The sequence below is a fragment of the Triticum dicoccoides genome, chromosome 4B, assembly GCF_002162155.2.
Source record: "Triticum dicoccoides isolate Atlit2015 ecotype Zavitan chromosome 4B, WEW_v2.0, whole genome shotgun sequence".
Taxonomy (NCBI): domain Eukaryota; kingdom Viridiplantae; phylum Streptophyta; class Magnoliopsida; order Poales; family Poaceae; genus Triticum; species Triticum dicoccoides.
The window spans coordinates 271607804-271628495 of record NC_041387.1 but is presented as its reverse complement, the minus strand read 5'-3'; positions in this window follow the sequence as shown (position 1 = coordinate 271628495).

The window sequence follows — 20692 nt, the reverse complement described above, 5'->3', positions numbered from 1 at the left end:
ATTCATGGGGAGCATATGGTGCACATAATTATTGGGATCATGCAATGGATGGGATGGATCAAAATCTCCTAACATGTATGAGGAAACTATGGGCGTCTCCTCATGAGCAATATTGGAAACATCATATGGAGAAAATGGACAACATCCAAAACAATGCATATCCGAGGCTAGGTGTGCATGGCATGGTATATGAGATAAATGATGCAAAGGGAGCATATCAATATCATCACAAGAGAAACAAATGCCAATAACCATGGGCTTGTCATCTATGCCATATGTGCAAATTGGGTTTATTTAAATGGCATATGCATAGTCACTATGGAGAGATTGCAAATAAGACATATGGTTTATCTCATGCATAGCATATGACAAGTCAAGCGAATTATCAAACATGATGTGACCTAAAGAATTGTCACAAGAAATCCTATGTAACATGGCATCACGACTAATAGACTCCACATGAGAATCATCATATTCATCATAAATGGGTAAATCATCGCATGGGGAAATCATACTAGAATGAAGCATGTCAATAGGGTGATCAACATCATGCAAGCAATCAATGTCAAAATAGTCCACTAGTGGGACGAGAGCATCACCTTCACCCATGTTACCTTGTTCATTCCACTCAAGAGGTGTAGATGAGGTGGGAAAGACCAAATGGTGGTCAATATCATCATCTTGATGGAACCATATGGGGGGTGCATCATATTCCACCATGGCCATCATCTTGTCCAAAGGGAGGACGAAGTCGTCGAGGATCGGCGTGTCATCATATATGTAACCTAGCACCAAATGAGAAGGCACAAGAGAGGTAGAGGTCAAGTTGTTAGAAATGCAAATGGCCTCACTAGACCTATCAACTATCTTACTCTCTCTATGTGGTGGTGGCTCACTCACTCCCTCAAGGTAGGTGCACTCAATGTCGCATATGGTGGAGTCACTCAAATCACTCAAGTGGTGGGGGTTGTGGCTCTCCTCACATGGGAATTGGGACAACTCATGAGATATGGGGCTAGTGGTGAAGTCACTCTCAATCTCAATATGGTGGCGAAAGTCACTCAAGTCATCGGACGTCGCCGTGGTCGAAGGGAAAATCCCATGCTCAACCGTCTCGTAGGCGTAGCCATGGATGAAGGCCGAAGATGGCACATCACCACTATCATCGTGGATGAAGGCCTAAGATGGCACATCATCGCTCTCGCCTCCTAAGATGGAAGCTTCATCCTTGCTCGCCACCTTGTCGCTTGCCTCTAAAGCTTGGTTCTTGAAGGTCTCTGTAGTCGAACTCGTCGCCGCACCATCTTGAAAAAGAGTCGTGGAGGACTGGGCATCATCAATGCCACAAAGAGGGATGGTGGTCAAGTCAAACTTGGAAGCATCGTCTTGGAGCTCACCAGGCTTGGACATCTTGGTGGTACTAGCCTCATGCTTGTCGTTGAGCTTGGTCGCCGCGAAGTTTGCTTGGGGTGGAGAAGCCTTGGCCTTCATGAGTTCTTGTTCCGCCTTGAGAGCACCAATGTAGTAGTCGTCGATGGACTTGTAGTTCTTGAGGAAGATAGTCTTGGAGATGTCATTGTTCAATCCCATCATGAAGTGGAACTTCATCGAAATGGGGTCGTCCATGCCGGCTCGTCGCAAGGCAATCTTCATCTCCTTGAAGTACGCGTCGATGGACTTGGATCCTTGGATGGTGTTATCCAATTGGCGTCGAAGTTGTTCCGTGTAGGTTGGAGGCACGAACTCTCGCCGCAAAGCTCTCTTCGTCTTGGGCCAACTCATCTCATAGCTCTCCGAAGGTGTGTGAAGCCACCATGCCGAGGCGTAGTCGTGGAAGTTTCTTGTGGCGCACTTCACTTGATCTTCAGAAGGGACTTGATGTAGCTTGAGGTAGTCGTCCATCAAACGCTCCCACTCGAGGTACTCCTCGGGTTCTTGAGTCCCATCGAAAGGAATCTTGTGGTCGGTGTCGAGGTCGTAGTAGCTCGAGGGAGTAGTGGACTTGAGCTTGGGGAGCTTCTCTTGAGCGTAGTCTTGGGGTTCTTGTTGGCGAAGATGGCATTTGTCCGTAGGTGAAGATGCCTTGAAGTCACTTGGCGAAGATGCCAAGGGAGATGGTGAAGTCCTTGAGCGGTTGTTGGTGTAGAGCTCTTGACCTTCACGTTCTTGTTGTTGATGGTGTCGATGCCGATGTGATCTTGCCGGAGATGGTAGCTCGGAAGCATGTGCTCTTGAGCGTCTTCTCGAAGATGAGGAAGATCGCTTGTAGGACTTGATGAGGGCTTTGATCTCCTCCATGCGCTTGTCCATCTTGGCGTCGGAGTTGTTGTTCGTGGCATCGAACTCGTTGTTGTTGTTGTAGACCGAAGGTGAAATGCCTTGCCTATCCATCACAAGACTCGAGTAGAGGTGAGTAGGAAATGAGATAAACAATATCAAGTTACCTTTTTCCCAAGTTGAGGATGTATATCGTTTCACTCAATGTGAGATGAAAGAATAGTGGAATTGGTACAGGACTTGTTCACTCACACCTATCAAGTAAAGCTTATGGAGTAGCTTGGTGAGGATAGTGGCACAAAAATTTAATGCAAAATGTTAGCAAGAGTCAATAATGTTGGAAAAGATTCACAAATTCGCAAGTGAGACAAGTAGACCAATAGCAAATGTGGTACACGGAAACACACACACAGATAGATAAATGGGGTCGTGCAACCAAGGAGTGAGCTCAAAATGTGGAATCCACCAAAACGCTCGTGTTGCACAACTCAAGAGAGACGCTAGCATGATTGCTCAGTAGGCGGATACGACACTTGTGCACAACCTATAAGATGCAAAATGGATAAATTTCTATCCCAAGTATGTTATGTATGTATAGTTCCCGTTGTTTGATCCAAGATGATCAGATATGACAATCTTATATGCAATGTGGTATGATGCTATGGCACTTGCTTACAAGCTCTTTGTTCTCTTTTCTTTTGCTTAAAAGCTTATTCTTTTTTTTCTTTTTTATGGCCAATTTGCACAATGCACAAACCAAGATAGCAATTGTGTATATGCGGGAACAATCTTGTGACACAAGAGATGATATGATGATACCAATATGATATGGTATGTATGCAATGGAAGGGTGGATCACTAATGTGCACAAGTAACGTTGCCGGCAATACTCAAATGGCTAGTCTCGATAGGAAAGTGACGCAAAATGGACTAGGGGTTATCAATGCAATTGCAAGGGGAATATACAATGGTGTCTTCGAGGTTACCGTCCTTTGCGATGATGAGTGGCGGTGTTCTTGATGTAGATACCAAGATGATGTAGACTCGTCCCTAAGTAGCCGAAACACCTTAGGAAACGGAAAAACCGCGAACTCAAAGTCTCAAATGACAAATGTCAAATGGTGGTAGCGGAAAGAGGTGGTGTTGCACTAGGCAATGCGGAAGTGGATGATATGGTGGTGGACTATACACGGTGTCAGAGTTGGAGGTCACCGTCCCTAAGTAGCCGAAACACCTTAGGAGACACAACTCACAACGCAAACAAAATTGTGTTAAGTTGTGATGGTGGAAGTGGATGGTGGGTAAGGCTATGTGGAAATGGTGGTGGTGGTTGATGAAGAAGCAACCGTCCCTAAGTAGCCTAAACACCTTAGGAGACTCAAGTCACCACTCAAACAACCACAAATGCTATATGGAGCGAAACGGGTTAGGTTGCGGAAGACTATGGTGGTTTTGCGGATGATATGGTGGAAGGCCTAGGCAAAGATGCCAAAATGTCAAAATTTTGATGGATTCAAATGGTGATGGTACCTATCTAGGGGGATGGGGGATGTCAATAGCTACTCAACGATCTAAAGAACGCGAAAATCGGACTCCGGATGTGGAAGTTATGGACAAAACGGTGAACTGCTCGCGGCTGGCCTAGGGGGGCCGTGCGCACGGGGGTAGGAGCCCGTGGGCACGGGGTCCCGTGCGCACGGTACAGGCCTGAGGGCACCGGGTGTCCAGAGACTTTTCGGGGGCCCATGCGCACGGGGCCTAGGGTCCGTGGGCATGGGGTGGGCGGAAATTTCGCGATTTCGTGGCGGAAATTGGGGATTTCTTGGGGAAAATTGTGGAGATTTAGGGGATGTATCGTGGGGAAAAGATGGGGGAATGCTAGATCCACTTGAAACCAAGCAAATCCATGGATCAAATCCAACAAAACATCACCAAACCAAAAAATCACAAAAAAAATTGGGGCTATTTTTGGTGGGGAATTTTCGAATTTAGGACAAAATCAACAAAACAAGAGGGGGGCTCCAATTTCGTGATCAACCATGGCTCATGATACCAAGATGATGTAGGGTGGAACCCTATGGGGAGATCTTTCACGAATTGGAGGGGGAATCCCCAAGAACAATATGAACACAAGAGGGAAAACAAGAGGAACACTCAAGAACAAGTCCAATCACACATCCACTAGACCAACAAACACACAAGATCCACAAGGTACATGAACAATCAAAGGGAAATAAGATACATGGTAGAGTTCATCCCAAATCCTATGAAGGAGATGAGGGCTTGATGATCCTATGATTGGGATCCTTCCCCTAGGAGGAGGTCTTGATGTTTGGTCACTCCAAGAGGAGGTCTTGATCTCCTAGTGGAGTGGATCCATGGAGCAAAGCTCACAAATGTGTATGAACTACTTTGCTTACCCTAACAAATGGTATAGGTATGGAATATATAGTCATGGGGCGAAGTGGAGGAAGAGGAGGCCCAAACAACAATCACAGCCGTCCATCCTGTAGGGCCTGTGCGCACGGGGTAAGTTGGGCCCGTGCGCACGGGGGTCCCGTGGGCACGGTACAGGCCCGTGCGCATGGGGTGCTCCAGCGCAAACTCTCTGAGTAGCCCGTGCGCACGGGGTCTTCGAGGCCCGTGGGTACGGGGTCACCTGGGAGGTGCAGAGTTGGTCTCGATGCCCTCGTTCTTCCTTCTTGTGGCCTTGGGGTCCTTCTCCTACTCCTTTGGGGTGTTCCTCACCAGCTTGTGGCCGTCGGTCTTCGTACCTAAGGACACATAGAGCTCTTTGGTGAGGTAGCAAGCAAGTCCCAATGGATATTCATGATATTCTCAAAGAAGAGCGGGTTCACCTTAACTCCGGTAGGTCCACTTGGGGCTTGATGTGCTATGAAGGTGTACATGGAGATGAACGTGGGATGCTCCGTATCACACTTGATAGAGGCAAAGGTGTCCCGTCTTTCGATGAGATGATGGATATCGCTTTGGTGGAAATCGACTTTGACGATCCGACTACGAACGTGCGAGGACGTCGTGCCTTAGCAATCGCTAAACCAACTCCGAGAGGTTATTGACCACGCCAGAGCACGATCAACCTGACCACGAGGGTCTGTTTCCTGCGAGCAAACGAAGAACAAGCAAGAAACTGAGATTGCAATCTGGATATTACGAACATAAGATGAAAGCTTTATTGATCAAGGTGGGGTTCTGTGACGCCTTGGTCTGGTCGTTGAACACAAACGAAGTGCGCGAAGTTGCAGCTATGGCGAACTTTTAATCTAAGCAAAACCCAAAGTCTAAACGGTGCCCTAAGGGTTGTATATATGGAGAAAGAGGGGGGGAATTTCGTGGCCCTTGGGGAAGGGGTCCGAAACCAACCCTATCTTTGTTTCCCCACACATACGGACTCTAAAAACAGCCTATACTTATGTATTTCAAAATTACATGGGCCTGGCCTAATAATAAGGTGACGCAGCACCTGGAATAGCCTCTGGACGAAGTTTATGAAGTGGCATCTTGTATATTTCGTCCAAGGCTTCATGCACTCATTATGGTGGCTTCAAAGTCCTGAAATCATCACTTGTAACTCTGTTCTTGTTCCCCTTGTACATGCCATCAACTCCATGCTTGTTCTTGCTCCAATGTTCATCCCTCTTATCCATGCCAGGCCCTTCATTTGTAAGCAAAACAAATGTATCCAATTTAGGCAGCATCATATTCTCATGAACATTAGAATCATTACCAAGAAACAAAAGTACCTGATAATTTAATTGGTGTGCGCGAGCTCTAGTAATTTGGTCCAGTATATGTTGTAGTAGGGGTTGTGGGTGTAACAATGGTACTGATGTCCTCATCAGCCGTCCAAGTTGTGATTGGTGGTTTGCCTCTTGTACGACATCGCTCAATCACTTGTTCCCACCAAATGAGAACGTAGTCTTGGAACTCGAGTGATGCCATAGCGATCTTCTTCTCTTCATCGTAGTTGTGCAACCGGAAGATTTTGCCAACCTTCGATGCCCATGAGAGGTACTCTTCGGGGTCATTGCTTCCATTGAACTTGGGCATGGTGAACTTTAGCTTGCCGTAGCGGAGTTCTTCGTCGAAGTAGCGGTTGTGATGTCGCTCTTGCCGTGGGGGAAGATCGTCAAATGCTCGTTCCTCGAGATGTTGCTCTTGGCGTGGAGGAAGTCGATGATCCACTTGCTCTTGTTGAACTTGAGGTTGAGGAGGAGCTTTATGAGCTTGTGGATTAGCTTGAGGAGTTTGACATTGCACGCGGCGTTGGTAGTTCTGCTCGTGGATTTCTTCTCGAAGGGCTTGGTCTTGATTGCGCCATTCGCGATTGCGGTTGGCGATGGCTCGACTGGATTCTTGAAGGGCACGTTGCGCCTCAAGAGCTTGCGCTTCTCGTTGTTGTTGTTGAAGACGTTTAGCCTCGGCGTCTTGTTCTTCTTGGTGTAGACGCGCTCGTTCTTCCTCGTGGTGCCATAGTCGTTGTCGTTTTTGAGCTTGAGCAAAAGCGTCTTGGTTTGAACGCGGACGAGGAACTTTGAGGGAGTCCCGGAGTAGGGGGTGTCCGGATAGCCGAACTACCATCATCGGCCGGACTCCAAGACTATGAAGATACAAGATTGAAGACTTCATCCCGTGTCCGGATGGGACTTTCCTTGGCGTGGAAGGCAAGCTTGGCGATACGGATATGTAGATCTCCTACCTTTGTAACCGACTCTGTGTAACCCTAGCCCTCTTCGGTGTCTATATAAACCGGATGGCTTTAGTCCGTAGGGCGAACAACAATCATACCATAGGCTAGCTTCTAGGGTTTAGCCTCCTTGATCTCGTGGTAAATCTACTCTTGTAACCCACATCATCAATATTAATCAAGCAGGACGTAGGGTTTTACCTCCATCAAGAGGGCCCGAACCTGGGTAAAAACATCGTGTCCCTCGTCTCCTGTTACCATCCGCCTAGACGCACAGTTCGGGACCCCCTACCCGAGATCCGCCGGTTTTGACACCAACATTGGTGCTTTCATTGAGAGTTCCTCTGTGTCGTCACCGATAGGCTCGATGGCTTCTTCGATCATCAACGACGATGCAGTCCAGGGTGAGACCTTCCTCCCCGGACAGATCTTCATATTCGGCGACTTCGCACTGCGGGCCAATTCGCTTGGCCAGCTGGAGCAGATCGAAGGCTACGCCCCTGGCCGTCAGGTTAGATTTGGAAGTTTGAACTTCACGGCTGACATCCGCAGGGACTTGATCCTCGATGGATTCGAGCCACAGCCGAGCGTGCCATACTATCATGATGGGCATGATTTAGCTCTGCAGCCGGACAGTACCCTGGAGGCCGCACTCGAACCTGCTCCGATCTTCGACTCGGAGCCGGCTGCGCGGACCAAGGATGGATGGCTAGACACCACCTCGGGGGCTTCAACCTCTACGGTGATAGAGCCAAACACCGATCTTGTCCCCCATGAAGCTCGTGACTCCGAGGTGCCGGACTCCTTGCCGGACTCCGGACCTCCCGCGCCCCCTCCAGTCGAATCCGATTGGGCGCCGATCATGGAGTTCACCGCGGCGGACATCTTTCAACACTCACCTTTTGGCGACATCTTGAGTTCGCTAAAGTACCTCTCGTTATTAGGAGAGGCCTGGCCGGACTGCGGCCAGGACGGTTGGGATGCGGACGACGAAGAAATTCAGAGCCCACCCACCACCCACTTGGTAGCCACTGTCGACGACCTAACCGACATGCTAGATTATGACTCTGAGGACATCGACGGTATGGACAATGATGCCGGAGACGACCAAGAACCAGCGCCCACTGGGCACTGGAAAGCCACCTCTTCATACGACATATACATGGTGGATATCCCAAAGGATGGGAACGGCGAAGGAATAGCGGAGGATGACCCCTCCAAGAAACAGACCAAGCGCCGGCGTCAGCGGCGCCGCTCTAAATCCCGCCATAGCAAGAATGAGGATTCCGGCACCGGAGACAACAATACACCGGATAGCGCCGAAGACAACCCACTCCCGCAAGATCCAGCACAGGAGGAGGGGGACGCTAGCCCTCATGAGAGAGCGGCCGAAGAAGAGGTAGAGGACTATATGCCTCCCTCCGGAGACGAGGCAAGCCTCGACGACGACGAATTCGTCATGCCTGAGGATCCCGTCGAACAGGAGCGTTTCAAACGCAGGCTTATGGCCACAACAAACAGCCTCAAGAAAAAGCAGCAGCAGCTTAGAGCTGATCAAGATCTGCTAGCCGACAGATGGACCAAAGTCCTCGCTGCCTAAGAGCATGAACTCGAATGCCCCTCCAAAAGCTACCCCAAACGTAAGCTGCTCCCCCGATTAGAGGTGGAGGCATATGATCCCGCTTCACCAGGAGACAATACGGCTGATCGACCACCCCGTGGTCGCGACAGAGAGGCCTCAAGGCCCTTCACTAGACCCGTACCCCGGCATCGCTCGAAAAGCACAAGGCCACAGGGGAACAATCCGGACCTGCGCGACATATTGGAGGATAAGGCAAGACAATCAAGATCGATCTATGGATCACGTGGGCGCCCCACGATACATGACGATCACTGTCACCCCGGACACAGTAAGTCCGGCCGGGCCGAACACAACAGACAAAGCTCTTTTGAGCTCCGTCGTGATATCGCCCAGTACAGAGGCGCCGCACACCCACTGTGCTTCACAGATGAGGTAATGGATCATCAAATCCCAGAAGGGTTTAAACCCGTCAATATTGAATCTTATGATGGCACAACAGACCCCGCGGTCTGGATCGAGGACTATCTCCTCCACATCCACATGGCCCACGGAGACGATCTCCACGCCATCAAATATCTCCCACTCAAACTTAAAGGACCATCCCGGCACTGGCTTAACAGCTTGCCAGCAGAGTCAATCGGGAGTTGGGAGGACCTGGAAGCCGCATTCCTCGATAACTTCCAAGGCACGTATGTGCGACCACCAGATGCAGATGACCTAAGCCACATAATTCAGCAGCCAGACGAATCGGCCAGACAATTCTGGACACAGTTCTTAACCATGAAAAACCAAATCATCGACTGTCTGGATGCCGAGGCCCTCGCGGCCTTCAAGCATAACATCCGCGACGAGTGGCTTGCCCGGCACCTGGGACAGGAAAAGCCGAAATCCATGGCAGCCCTTACATCACTCATGACCCGCTTCTGTGCGGGTGAGGACAGCTGGCTAGCACGCAGCAACAACCTCAACAAAAATTTTGGCAGTCCGGATATCAAGGACCGTAGTGGCAGGTCTTGTCGCAACAAAAACAAACGCCGCATCAACGGCGATAACAGTGAGGATACGGCAATCAATGCCGGATTCAGAGGCTCTAAACCCGGTCAACGGAAAAATCCATTCAAAAGAACAACTCAGGGTCCATCCAATTTGGACCGAATTCTGGACCGCTTGTGCCAGATACATGGCACCCCCGAAAAGCCAACTAGCCACACCAATAGGGACTGTTGGGTGTTCAAGCAGCCAGACAAGTTAATTGCCAAAAACAGCGACAATGGGCTACATAGCGACGATGAGGAAGAGACCCGACCGCCGAACAATAGAGGACAGAAGGGTTTCCCCCCACAGCTGCGGACGGTGAACATGATATATGCAACGCACATACCCAAAAGGGAGCGGAAGCGTGCACTCAGGGATGTATACGCGATGGAGCCAGTTGCCCCGAAGTTCAATCCATGGTCCTCTTGCCCGATCACCTTTGACCGAAGGGACCACCCCACCAGCATTCGCCATGGTGGGTTCGCCGCATTGGTTCCAGACCCAATCATCGATGGATTTCATCTCACCGGAGTCCTGATGGACGGTGGTAGCAGCCTAAACCTGCTTTATCAGGACACGGCGCGCAAAATGGGCATAGACCCCTCAAGGATTAAACCTACCAAGACGACCTTTAAAGGCGTCATACCAGGTGTAGAAGCCAATTGTACAGGCTCAGTTACATTGGAAGTGGTCTTCGGATCCCCGGATAACTTCCGAAGCGAGGAGTTAATCTTCGACATAGTCCCGTTCTGCAGCGGCTATCATGCCTTGCTCGGACGTACCGCGTTCGCAAAGTTCAACGCGGTGCCGCACTATGCATACCTCAAGCTCAAGATGCCAGGCCCTAGAGGAGTCATCACGGTCAACGGAAACACTGAACGCTCCCTCCGAACGGAGGAACATACAGCGGCTCTCGCGGCAGAAGTACAAAGCAGCCTTTTAAGGCAATTCTCGAGTCCGGCTGCCAAGCGGCCGGACATAGCTAAGCGTGCCCGGAGTAACCTACAACACGACCACCTGGCATGTTCCGGGCACGCGTAGCAGTGCGGCCCTAACCCCAGCCCCTGTAAAACATTAAGACAGACCCTTCGCGTACTCCATTACGCTCTGAAGATACCATGGGCATGGGGCAAGGGGCTCGACCACGATAAGCCCAAACTGCGGCTCAACCACACCAGGGGCTCTTAAGTGTGTCGTTTCTTTTTCTTTTCCTTTTATTTTTTACCTATAGGACTCCGTTCGTCAGAGGCCCTGTCTGGCAGCAGACATGCCGAACCCACGATACAACAGCCAGGGAAGGAGAAAGGCTACAACGAAAATCCAGGTGGTCTCCATTATGAGCATTAAATCTGTTTTATGCATTATTCCGTAGCCTACCCCTGGAGGGGGACATGTTAAACAGTCCCATCCCTTGCTTACCGCACCACTTGTATCGTCCTGCACTTACAGCATTTTTTATTTGAATAAAGCAATGCAGCACATTTTTGCTTCCAATTGCATTTCTTTCTTACACATATGTTCATCTATGACATGTTGCATCCGTACGTTTTGGTATGGCTAAATACACCAGGGGCTTATGTTTCCCGCGTTATGGTGTGATAAGTCCGAACACTTTCACAAGTGCGGCACCCCGAACTTATAACATTATATGCATCGGCTCCGAATCATGTTCTTGGGTCAATAGTTGGGTTTGCCCGGCTCCCATGTTTTGGTACCTTACGTTCCGTTTTATCGGCTAAGGTAGCACTGGGAGAACCACTGCGATTGCGCCCCAGTTGAGCTGGGTTAACGCCTCAGTGGAGAAAGCTAAAACTGACCGTCATGATGAGGCAAGAGCTGGTCGCTGTTCGAGAGGTTCTTTGCGAGTCCCTAAATACTTATGCCGCTTCGAGCGAGGAGCCGGATTCTGTCCGGCCAAGGCGTGGATAGCGCCCCAAATTCGGCCTTCCGAAAACTAGGGGCTTCGCCGAAATTTAAAATTATAGAATTCTATGGCTAAGTGAGAGTGTTCAAGCATTATAAGTCCGGTTGCCTTGTTCGTTGTGTTGAGCGCCTCCCTAGATGGACCCAAAAATGGGAACAAGAGCGCTCAAGTTTATCCCGAACACCCCAGCACTCGTGGCATGGGGGCTGAAGCCGACGACTTGCCATCTCTCAGATTTGATAAACAGCCGCACAGAAGGTAATATTTTAAATTAACAAGCGTTGCTTAGCGCATATGAACCAAGTTTTCAGCGCACAGGATAACAAAATGCGAGTCTACTCAAATATTACATCTTTGGAGCACTCACCCGCAATAGTGCGGGCGCCCTTCAGCACACTCCTATAATACATCTCGAGCGTGCGATGCTCCTTGCCCTCTGGTGGGGGGTCCGTCACAAGCTTCTGGGCATCCATCTTGCCCCAGTGCACCTTTGCGCGGGCAAGGGCCCGACGCGCACCCTCAATACAGGCGGAGTGCTTGATAACTTCATCCCACGGGCACATGTCCACCAGCCGCCGCACCAGACCGAAGTAGCTCCTAGGCATAGCCTCCTTAGGCCACAGCCAAACTATGAGGCCCTTCATGGCCTGTTCGGCCGCCTTGTGGAGCTCGACCAGCTGCTTCAGCTGGTCGCTAAGGGGCACCGGATGTCCGACCTCAGCATACTGAGACTAGAAGACCTTCTCCGTTGTGCTCCCCTCCTCGGCCCGGTAGAATGCGGCAGCATCGGACACGCTGCAGGGAAGATCTGCGAACGCTCCCGGAGAGCTCCGAATTCGGGTAAGCGACAGGTAGTTAACACTCACATGCTTACTTTGCATGAAAAATGCCTTACCCGCTGCTATTTTCTTCACCGCCTCTATCTCCTGGAGGGCCTTGTAGGCTTCGGCCTTAGCGGCTTTGGCACTCTCAAGAGCCGTTGCAAGCTCAGACTCTCGAGTCTTCGAGTCACGCTCCAGGCTCTCATGTTTCCTCACGAGATCCTGGAGCTCTTGATGTACCTCCGCCACCCGCGCCTCCTGTTTCTCTCGCTCGGTGCGCTCCACAGCCGCATTGCGTTCGGCCGCAGCCACCGCCTCCTTAAGGGTCGCCACCTCGTTAGTGGCCCCTGCAATACCCCAGTTATCCTTGTCATTTTTCTTGCAACCAAAATCCTTTTCTGTAAGGTACAATTTTCATAAGGTATTACTCACCTTCTTTTTCCTCGAGCTGCTTCTTGGCATGGCCGAGCTTGTTCTCGGACCGCTCGAGGTTTTCCTTCAAAGTTTTGACCTCCGCAGTCAGTGCGGCAGAGGTCAGCAGCACAGCCTGCAATCCCATATTGACATATTTTCATGACTCTTGCGATTATCTTTCTAAAGATCCTCAGTCCGGCTTTTCTTTCCGAACACCGAACCGAGCATCAGGGGCTACTGTCTATGCGGTACCATTTTACATATATTGAAATTCTTACCTCAAAGCCTGTTAGAAGGCTACTGCAGGCTTCGGTCAGCCCGCTCTTGGCGAGCTGAACCTTCTGAATCACCGCATTCATAACCGTGCGGTGTTCCTCTTTGATGGAGGTGCCGTTGAGCGCCTCCAGCAAATTATCCGGCACCTCCGGTTGGACGGAGGCAGCCGGCGTCGCGGTCTTGCCCTTCTTCCGAAGGGGTCGCCCGCCGGACTCTGGAGCCACTATGGGTTCCAGGGCTGAGTCCGGTGCAAAGTCCGGGAGGTTGTCCTGCGACACCTCCGGGGCCCTCTCCTCCTGGTGGGTCCCTTCCTGGGATCCCACCTCGGCATCGTCCGCATCACGGGGGGTGGAGGCATTCGGAAGAGAATCCATATCCGACGCCCCTAAGGACCCGCTCGACGAAGTGGGGAGATCATCCTTAGGCGGACTGCAGGGTTGTATGCGGCATTAGAAAGACATAATGTGGCGGAAAACGAAAACCTTGAAGTTATTCGGGAGTCCGGATACTTACGATCTCGCCAGAGGCTTGGCCCTTGGAGGCCAGTCCTCGTCGTCGTCACTGGCGTTGGCGGAACAATCCGGGGGAAGAGTTTTTCCCCTCTTGGACCCTTCGGCCTCCCTTGTTGGGGAGGCATTCCTTTTCTTCCCTCCCCCCGCTGGGGGAGAGGCTTTCTTCTTCTCCTCGCCTTGGTGGGAGGAGTAGGCCTCGGATTCATCGTCCGATAGCACCTGAAAATGGGAACTCCTCCGAGTCCCCGAGGCCTTCTTCTTGGCCTTCTTCTCCGGCACCACGTGGGGTGCCGGAGCCAGCAGCCCCGTTAGGCGGGCGTCAGCTGGGTCCTCTGGCAATGGGGCCGGATAGATAGCCTGTGCGGCCTGCTTCAGCCAGTCCTGTCAAAGGAAAGGGAGTTTAGATCCCGCATAGAGTCAAACTATGAATAACAAGCGTCCCGTAAAGGACAATATCACTTACCTCATCAGCTGGACGCTGCGAGCTGAATCCACGATCTTTGGTTGCGGATGCGGGAGCCTCGGCGCCCTTGAACAACACCTTCCAAACCTCTTCGTACGTAGTGTCGAAGAGCCCATTCAAAGTCTGGTGCTGCGCGGATCGAACTCCCACATATTGAAGCCCCGTCGTTGGCACGGGAGAATCCGGCGGATGAGCATGACCTGGACTACGTTGACAAGCTTGAGCTTCTTGTCCACCAGCTTTTGGACGCAGGCTTGGAGTCCGGTCAGCTCCTCCGAATCGTCCCAAATCCGGCCACTCTCTTTCCAGGAGGTGAGCCGTGTGGGGATGCCAGATCTGAATTCGGGGGCCGCTGCCCATTCGGGATCACGCGGCTCGGTGATGTAGAACCACCCCGATTGCCACCCCTTGATGGTTTCCACAAAGGTGCCCTCCAGCCACGTAACGTGGGACATCCTGCCCACCATGGCGCCTCCGCACTCCGCTTGGCTGCCCTTCACAACTTTCGGCTTGACACTGAAGGTCTTGAGCCACAAGCCGAAGTGGGGCTGGATGCAGAGGAAGGCCTCGCACACGACGATAAACGCCGAGATGTTGAGAATAAAATTTGGGGCCAGATCATGGAAATCTAGGCCGTAGTAGAACATGAGCCCCCGGACAAAGGGATGAAGTGGGAAGCCCAGTACGCGGAGGAAATGGGGAAGGAATACTACCCTCTCATGGGGCCTGGGGGTGGGGATGAGCTCTCCCTCGTCGGGGAGCCGATGCGCGATGTCGCTGGAAAAGTATCCGGCGCTGCACAGCTTCTGGATATGCCCCTCCATAATGGAGGAGGCCATCCACTTGCCTCCCGCTCCGGACATATTTGGAGAAGGTTGAGGTGAGATGTGCGGGCTTGGGCGCTAGAGCTCGAGTTCGCAGAGATGGATAAGCCAAGGAGGAAGAAGGCGCAGGTAAAAAGGTTGGATCTTTATCCCCTTATATGGGCGGACAGAAACACGCGTCCCCACCGGCCTGGTAAAACTCGCTTATCTCCCAAGCGTCACAATCAATGGCACGGTTGGGTTACCCACGTCCTTATTGATGGGAATCCCGGAATAAGGGGAACACGATCTCTGCTTCGACAAGACGTGCCAAGAAAACCGCCTCACTAAACGCGTTGAGATGGAACAATCAAAACAATTTGAAGGCTTGGTAGTGGTATGACGTTACGCCACAAAATACGTCAGCAGATTGAACTTGTGTAATATTATTCTCTCTACGGTTGTATGTGGAATTTATTTTGCAGAGCCGGACACTATCCTGGTGTTCACAATCTTCTAAAAATTATTCGGAGGAGGAACCCGCCTTGCAATGCCGAAGACAATATGCGCGTCGGACTCGTCGTCATTGAAGCCTGGTTCAGGGGCTACTGAGGGAGTCCCGGACTAGGGGGTGTCCGGATAGCCGAACTACCATCATCGGCCGGACTCCAAGACTATGAAGATACAAGATTGAAGACTTCGTCCCGTGTCTGGATGGCACTTTCCTTGGCGTGGAAGGCAAGCTTGGCGATACGGATATGTAGATCTCCTACCTTTGTAACCGACTCTGTGTAACCCTAGCCCTCTTCGGTGTCTATATAAACCGGATGGCTTTAGTCCGTAGGACGAACAACAATCATACCATAGGCTAGCTTCTAGGGTTTAGCCTCCTTGATCTCGTGGTAAATCTACTCTTGTAACCCACATCATCAATATTAATCAAGCAGGACGTAGGGTTTTACCTCCATCAAGAGGGCCCGAACCTGGGTAAAAACATCGTGTCCCTCGTCTCCTGTTACCATCCGCCTAGACGCACAGTTCGGGACCCCCTACCCGAGATCCGCCGGTTTTGACACCAACATTGGTGCTTTCATTGAGAGTTCCTCTGTGTCATCACCGATAGGCTCGATGGCTTCTTCGATCATCAACGACGATGCAGTCCAGGGTGAGACCTTCCTCCCCGAACAGATCTTCATATTCGGCGGCTTCGCACTGCGGGCCAATTCGCTTGGCCAGCTGGAGCAGATCGAAGGCTACGCCCCTGGCCGTCAGGTTAGATTTGGAAGTTTGAACTTCACGGCTGACATCCGCGGGGACTTGATCCTCGATGGATTCGAGCCACAGCCGAGCGTGCCATACTATCACGATGGGCATGATTTAGCTCTGCAGCCGGACAGTACCCTGGAGGCCGCACTCGAACCTGCTCCGATCTTCGACTCGGAGCCGGCTGCGCAGACCAAGGATGGATGGCTAGACAGCACCTCGGGGGCTTCAACCTCTACGGTGATAGAGCCAAACACCGATCTTGTCCCCCATGAAGCTCGTGACTCCGAGGTGCCGGACTCCTTGCCGGACTCCGGACCTCCCGCACCCCCTCCAGTCGAATCCGATTGGGCGCCGATCATGGAGTTCACCGCGGCGGACATCTTTCAACACTCACCTTTTGGCGACATCTTGAGTTCGCTAAAGTACCTCTCGTTATCAGGAGAGGCCTGGCCGGACTGCGGCCAGGACGGTTGGGATGCGGACGACGAAGAAATTCAGAGCCCACCCACCACCCACTTGGTAGCCACTGTCGACGACCTAACCGACATGCTAGATTATGACTCTGAGGACATCGACGGTATGGACGATGATGCCGGAGACGACCAAGAACCAGCGCCCACTGGGCACTGGAAAGCCACCTCTTCATACGACATATACATGGTGGATATCCCAAAGGATAGGAACGGCGAAGGAATAGCGGAGGATGACCCCTCCAAGAAACAGACCAAGCGCCGGCGTCAGCGGCGCCGCTCTAAATCCCGCCATAGCAAGAATGAGGATTCCGGCACCGGAGACAACAATACACCGGATAGCGCCGAAGACAACCCACTCCAGCAAGATCCAGCACAGGAGGAGGGGGACGCTAGCCCTCATGAGAGAGCGGCCGAAGAAGAGGTAGAGGACTATATGCCTCCCTCCGGAGACGAGGCAAGCCTCGACGACGACGAATTCATCATGCCTGAGGATCCCGTCGAACAGGAGCGTTTCAAACGCAGGCTTATGGCCACAACAAACAGCCTCAAGAAAAAGCAGCAGCAGCTTAGAGCTGATCAAGATCTGCTAGCCGACAGATGGACCAAAGTCCTCACTGCCGAAGAGCATGAAATCGAATGCCCCTCCAAAAGCTACCCCAAACGTAAGCTGCTCCCCCGATTAGAGGTGGAGGCATATGATCCCGCTTCACCAGGAGACAATACGGCTGATCGACCACCCCGTGGTCGCGACAGAGAGGCCTCAAGGCCCTTCACTAGACCCGTACCCCGGCATCGCTCGAAAAGCACAAGGCCACAGGGGAACAATCCGGACCTGCGCGACATATTGGAGGATAAGGCAAGACAATCAAGATCGATCTATGGATCACGTGGGCGCCCCACGATACATGACGATCACTGTCACCCCGGACACAGTAAGTCCGGCCGGGCCGAACACAACAGACAAAGCTCTTTTGAGCTCCGTCGTGATATCGCCCAGTACAGAGGCGCCGCACACCCACTGTGCTTCACAGATGAGGTAATGGATCATCAAATCCCAGAAGGGTTTAAACCCGTCAATATTGAATCTTATGATGGCACAACAGACCCCGCGGTCTGGATCGAGGACTATCTCCTCCACATCCACATGGCCCACGGAGACGATCTCCACGCCATCAAATATCTCCCACTCAAACTTAAAGGACCATCCCGGCACTGGCTTAACAACTTGCCAGCAGAGTCAATCGGGAGTTGGGAGGACCTGGAAGCCGCATTCCTCGATAACTTCCAAGGAACGTATGTGCGACCACCAGATGCAGATGACCTAAGCCACATAATTCAGCAGCCAGACGAATGGCCAGACAATTCTGGACACAGTTCTTAACCAAGAAAAACCAAATCATCGACTGTCTGGATGCCGAGGCCCTCACGGCCTTCAAGCATAACATCCGCGACGAGTGGCTTGCCCGGCACCTGGGACAGGAAAAGCCAAAATCCATGGCAGCCCTTACATCACTCATGACCCGCTTCTGTGCGGTTGAGGACAGCTGGCTAGCACGCAGCAACAACCTCAACAAAAATTTTGGCAGTCCGGATATCAAGGACCGTAGTGGCAGGTCTTGTCGCAACAAAAACAAACGCCACATCAACGGCGATAACAGTGAGGATACGGCAATCAATGCCGGATTCAGAGGCTCTAAACCCGGTCAACGGAAAAATCCATTCAAAAGAACAACTCAGGGTCCATCCAATTTGGACCGAATTCTGGACCGCTTGTGCCAGATACATGGCACCCCCGAAAAGCCAACTAACCACACAAATAGGGACTGTTGGGTGTTCAAGCAGCCAGACAAGTTAATTGCCAAAAACAGCGACAATGGGCTACATAGCGACGATGAGGAAGAGACCCGACCGCCGAACAATAGAGGACAGAAGGGTTTCCCCCCACAGCTGCGGACGGTGAACATGATATATGCAACGCACATACCCAAAAGGGAGCGGAAGCGTGCACTCAGGGATGTATACGCGATGGAGCCAGTTGCCCCGAAGTTCAATCCATGGTCCTCTTGCCCGATCACCTTTGACCGAAGGGACCACCCCACCAGCATTCGCCATGGTGGGTTCGCCGCATTGGTTCTAGACCCAATCATCGATGGATTTCATCTCACCGGAGTCCTGATGGACGGTGGTAGCAGCCTAAACCTGCTTTATCAGGACACGGTGCGCAAAATGGGCATAGACCCCTCAAGGATTAAACCTACCAAGACGACCTTTAAAGGCGTCATACCAGGTGTAGAAGCCAATTGTACAGGCTCAGTTACATTGGAAGTGGTCTTCGGATCCCCGGATAACTTCCGAAGCGAGGAGTTAATCTTCGACATAGTCCCGTTCTGCAGCGGCTATCATGCCTTGCTCGGACGTACCGCGTTCGCAAAGTTCAACGCGGTGCCGCACTATGCATACCTCAAGCTCAAGATGCCAGGCCCTAGAGGAGTCATCACGGTCAACGGAAACACTGAACGCTCCCTCCGAACGGAGGAACATACAGCGGCTCTCGCGGCAGAAGTACAAAGCAGCCTTTTAAGGCAATTCTCGAGTCCGGCTGCCAAGCGGCCGGACATAGCTAAGCGTGCCCGGAGTAACCTACAACACGACCACCTGGCATGTTCCGGGCACGCGTAGCAGTGCGGCCCTAACCCCAGCCCCTGTAAAACATTAAGACAGACCCTTCGCGTACTCCATTACGCTCTGAAGATACCATGGGCATGGGGCAAGGGGCTCGACCACGATAAGCCCAAACTGCGGCTCAACCACACCAGGGGCTCTTAAGTGTGTCGTTTCTTTTTCTTTTCCTTTTATTTTTTACCTATAGGACTCCGTTCGTCAGAGGCCCTGTCTGGCAGCAGACATGCCGAACCCACGATACAACAGCCAGGGAAGGAGAAAGGCTACAACGAAAATCCAGGTGGTCTCCATTATGAGCATTAAATCTGTTTTATGCATTATTCCGTAGCCTACCCCTGGAGGGGGACATGTTAAACAGTCCCATCCCTTGCTTACCGCACCACTTGTATCGTCCTGCACTTACAGCAGTTTTTATTTGAATAAAGCAATGCAGCACATTTTTGCTTCCAATTGCATTTCTTTCTTACACATATGTTCATCTATGACATGTTGCATCCGTACGTTTTGGTATGGCTAAATACACCAGGGGCTTATGTTTCCCGCGTTATGGTGTGATAAGTCCGAACACTTCCACAAGTGCGGCACCCCGAACTTATAACATTATATGCATCGGCTCCGAATCATGTTCTTGGGTCAATAGTTGGGTTTTCCCGGCTCCCATGTTTTGGTACCTTACGTTCCGTTTTATCGGCTAAGGTAGCACTGGGAGAACCACTGCGATTGCGCCCCAGTTGAGCTGGGTTAACGCCTCAGTGGAGAAAGCTAAAACTGACCGTCATGATGAGGCAAGAGCTGGTCGCTGTTCGAGAGGTTCTTTGCGAGTCCCTAAATACTTATGCCGCTTCGAGCGAGGAGCCGGATTCTGTCCGGCCAAGGCGTGGATAGCGCCCCAAATTCGGCCTTCCGAAAACTAGGGGCTTCGCCGAAATTTAAAATTATAGAATTCTATGGCTAAGTGAGAGTGTTCAAGCATTATAAGTCCGGTTGCCTTGTTCGTTGTGTTGAGCGCCTCCCTAGATGGACCCAAAAATGGGAACAAGAGCGCTCGAGTTTATCCCGAACACCCCAGCACTCGTGGCATGGGGGCTGAAGCCGACGACTTGCCATCTCTCAGATTTGATAAACAGCCGCACAGAAGGTAATATTTTAAATTAACAAGTGTTGCTTAGCGCATATGAACCAAGTTTTCAGCGCACAGGATAACAAAATGCGAGTCTACTCAAATATTACATCTTTGGAGCACTCACCCGCAATAGTGCGGGCGCCCTTCAGCACACTCCTATAATACATCTCGAGCGTGCGATGCTCCTTGCCCTCTGGTGGGGGGTCCGTCACAAGCTTCTGGGCATCCATCTTGCCCCAGTGCACCTTTGCGCGGGCAAGGGCCCGACGCGCACCCTCAATACAGGCGGAGTGCTTGATAACTTCATCCCACGGGCACATGTCCACCAGCCGC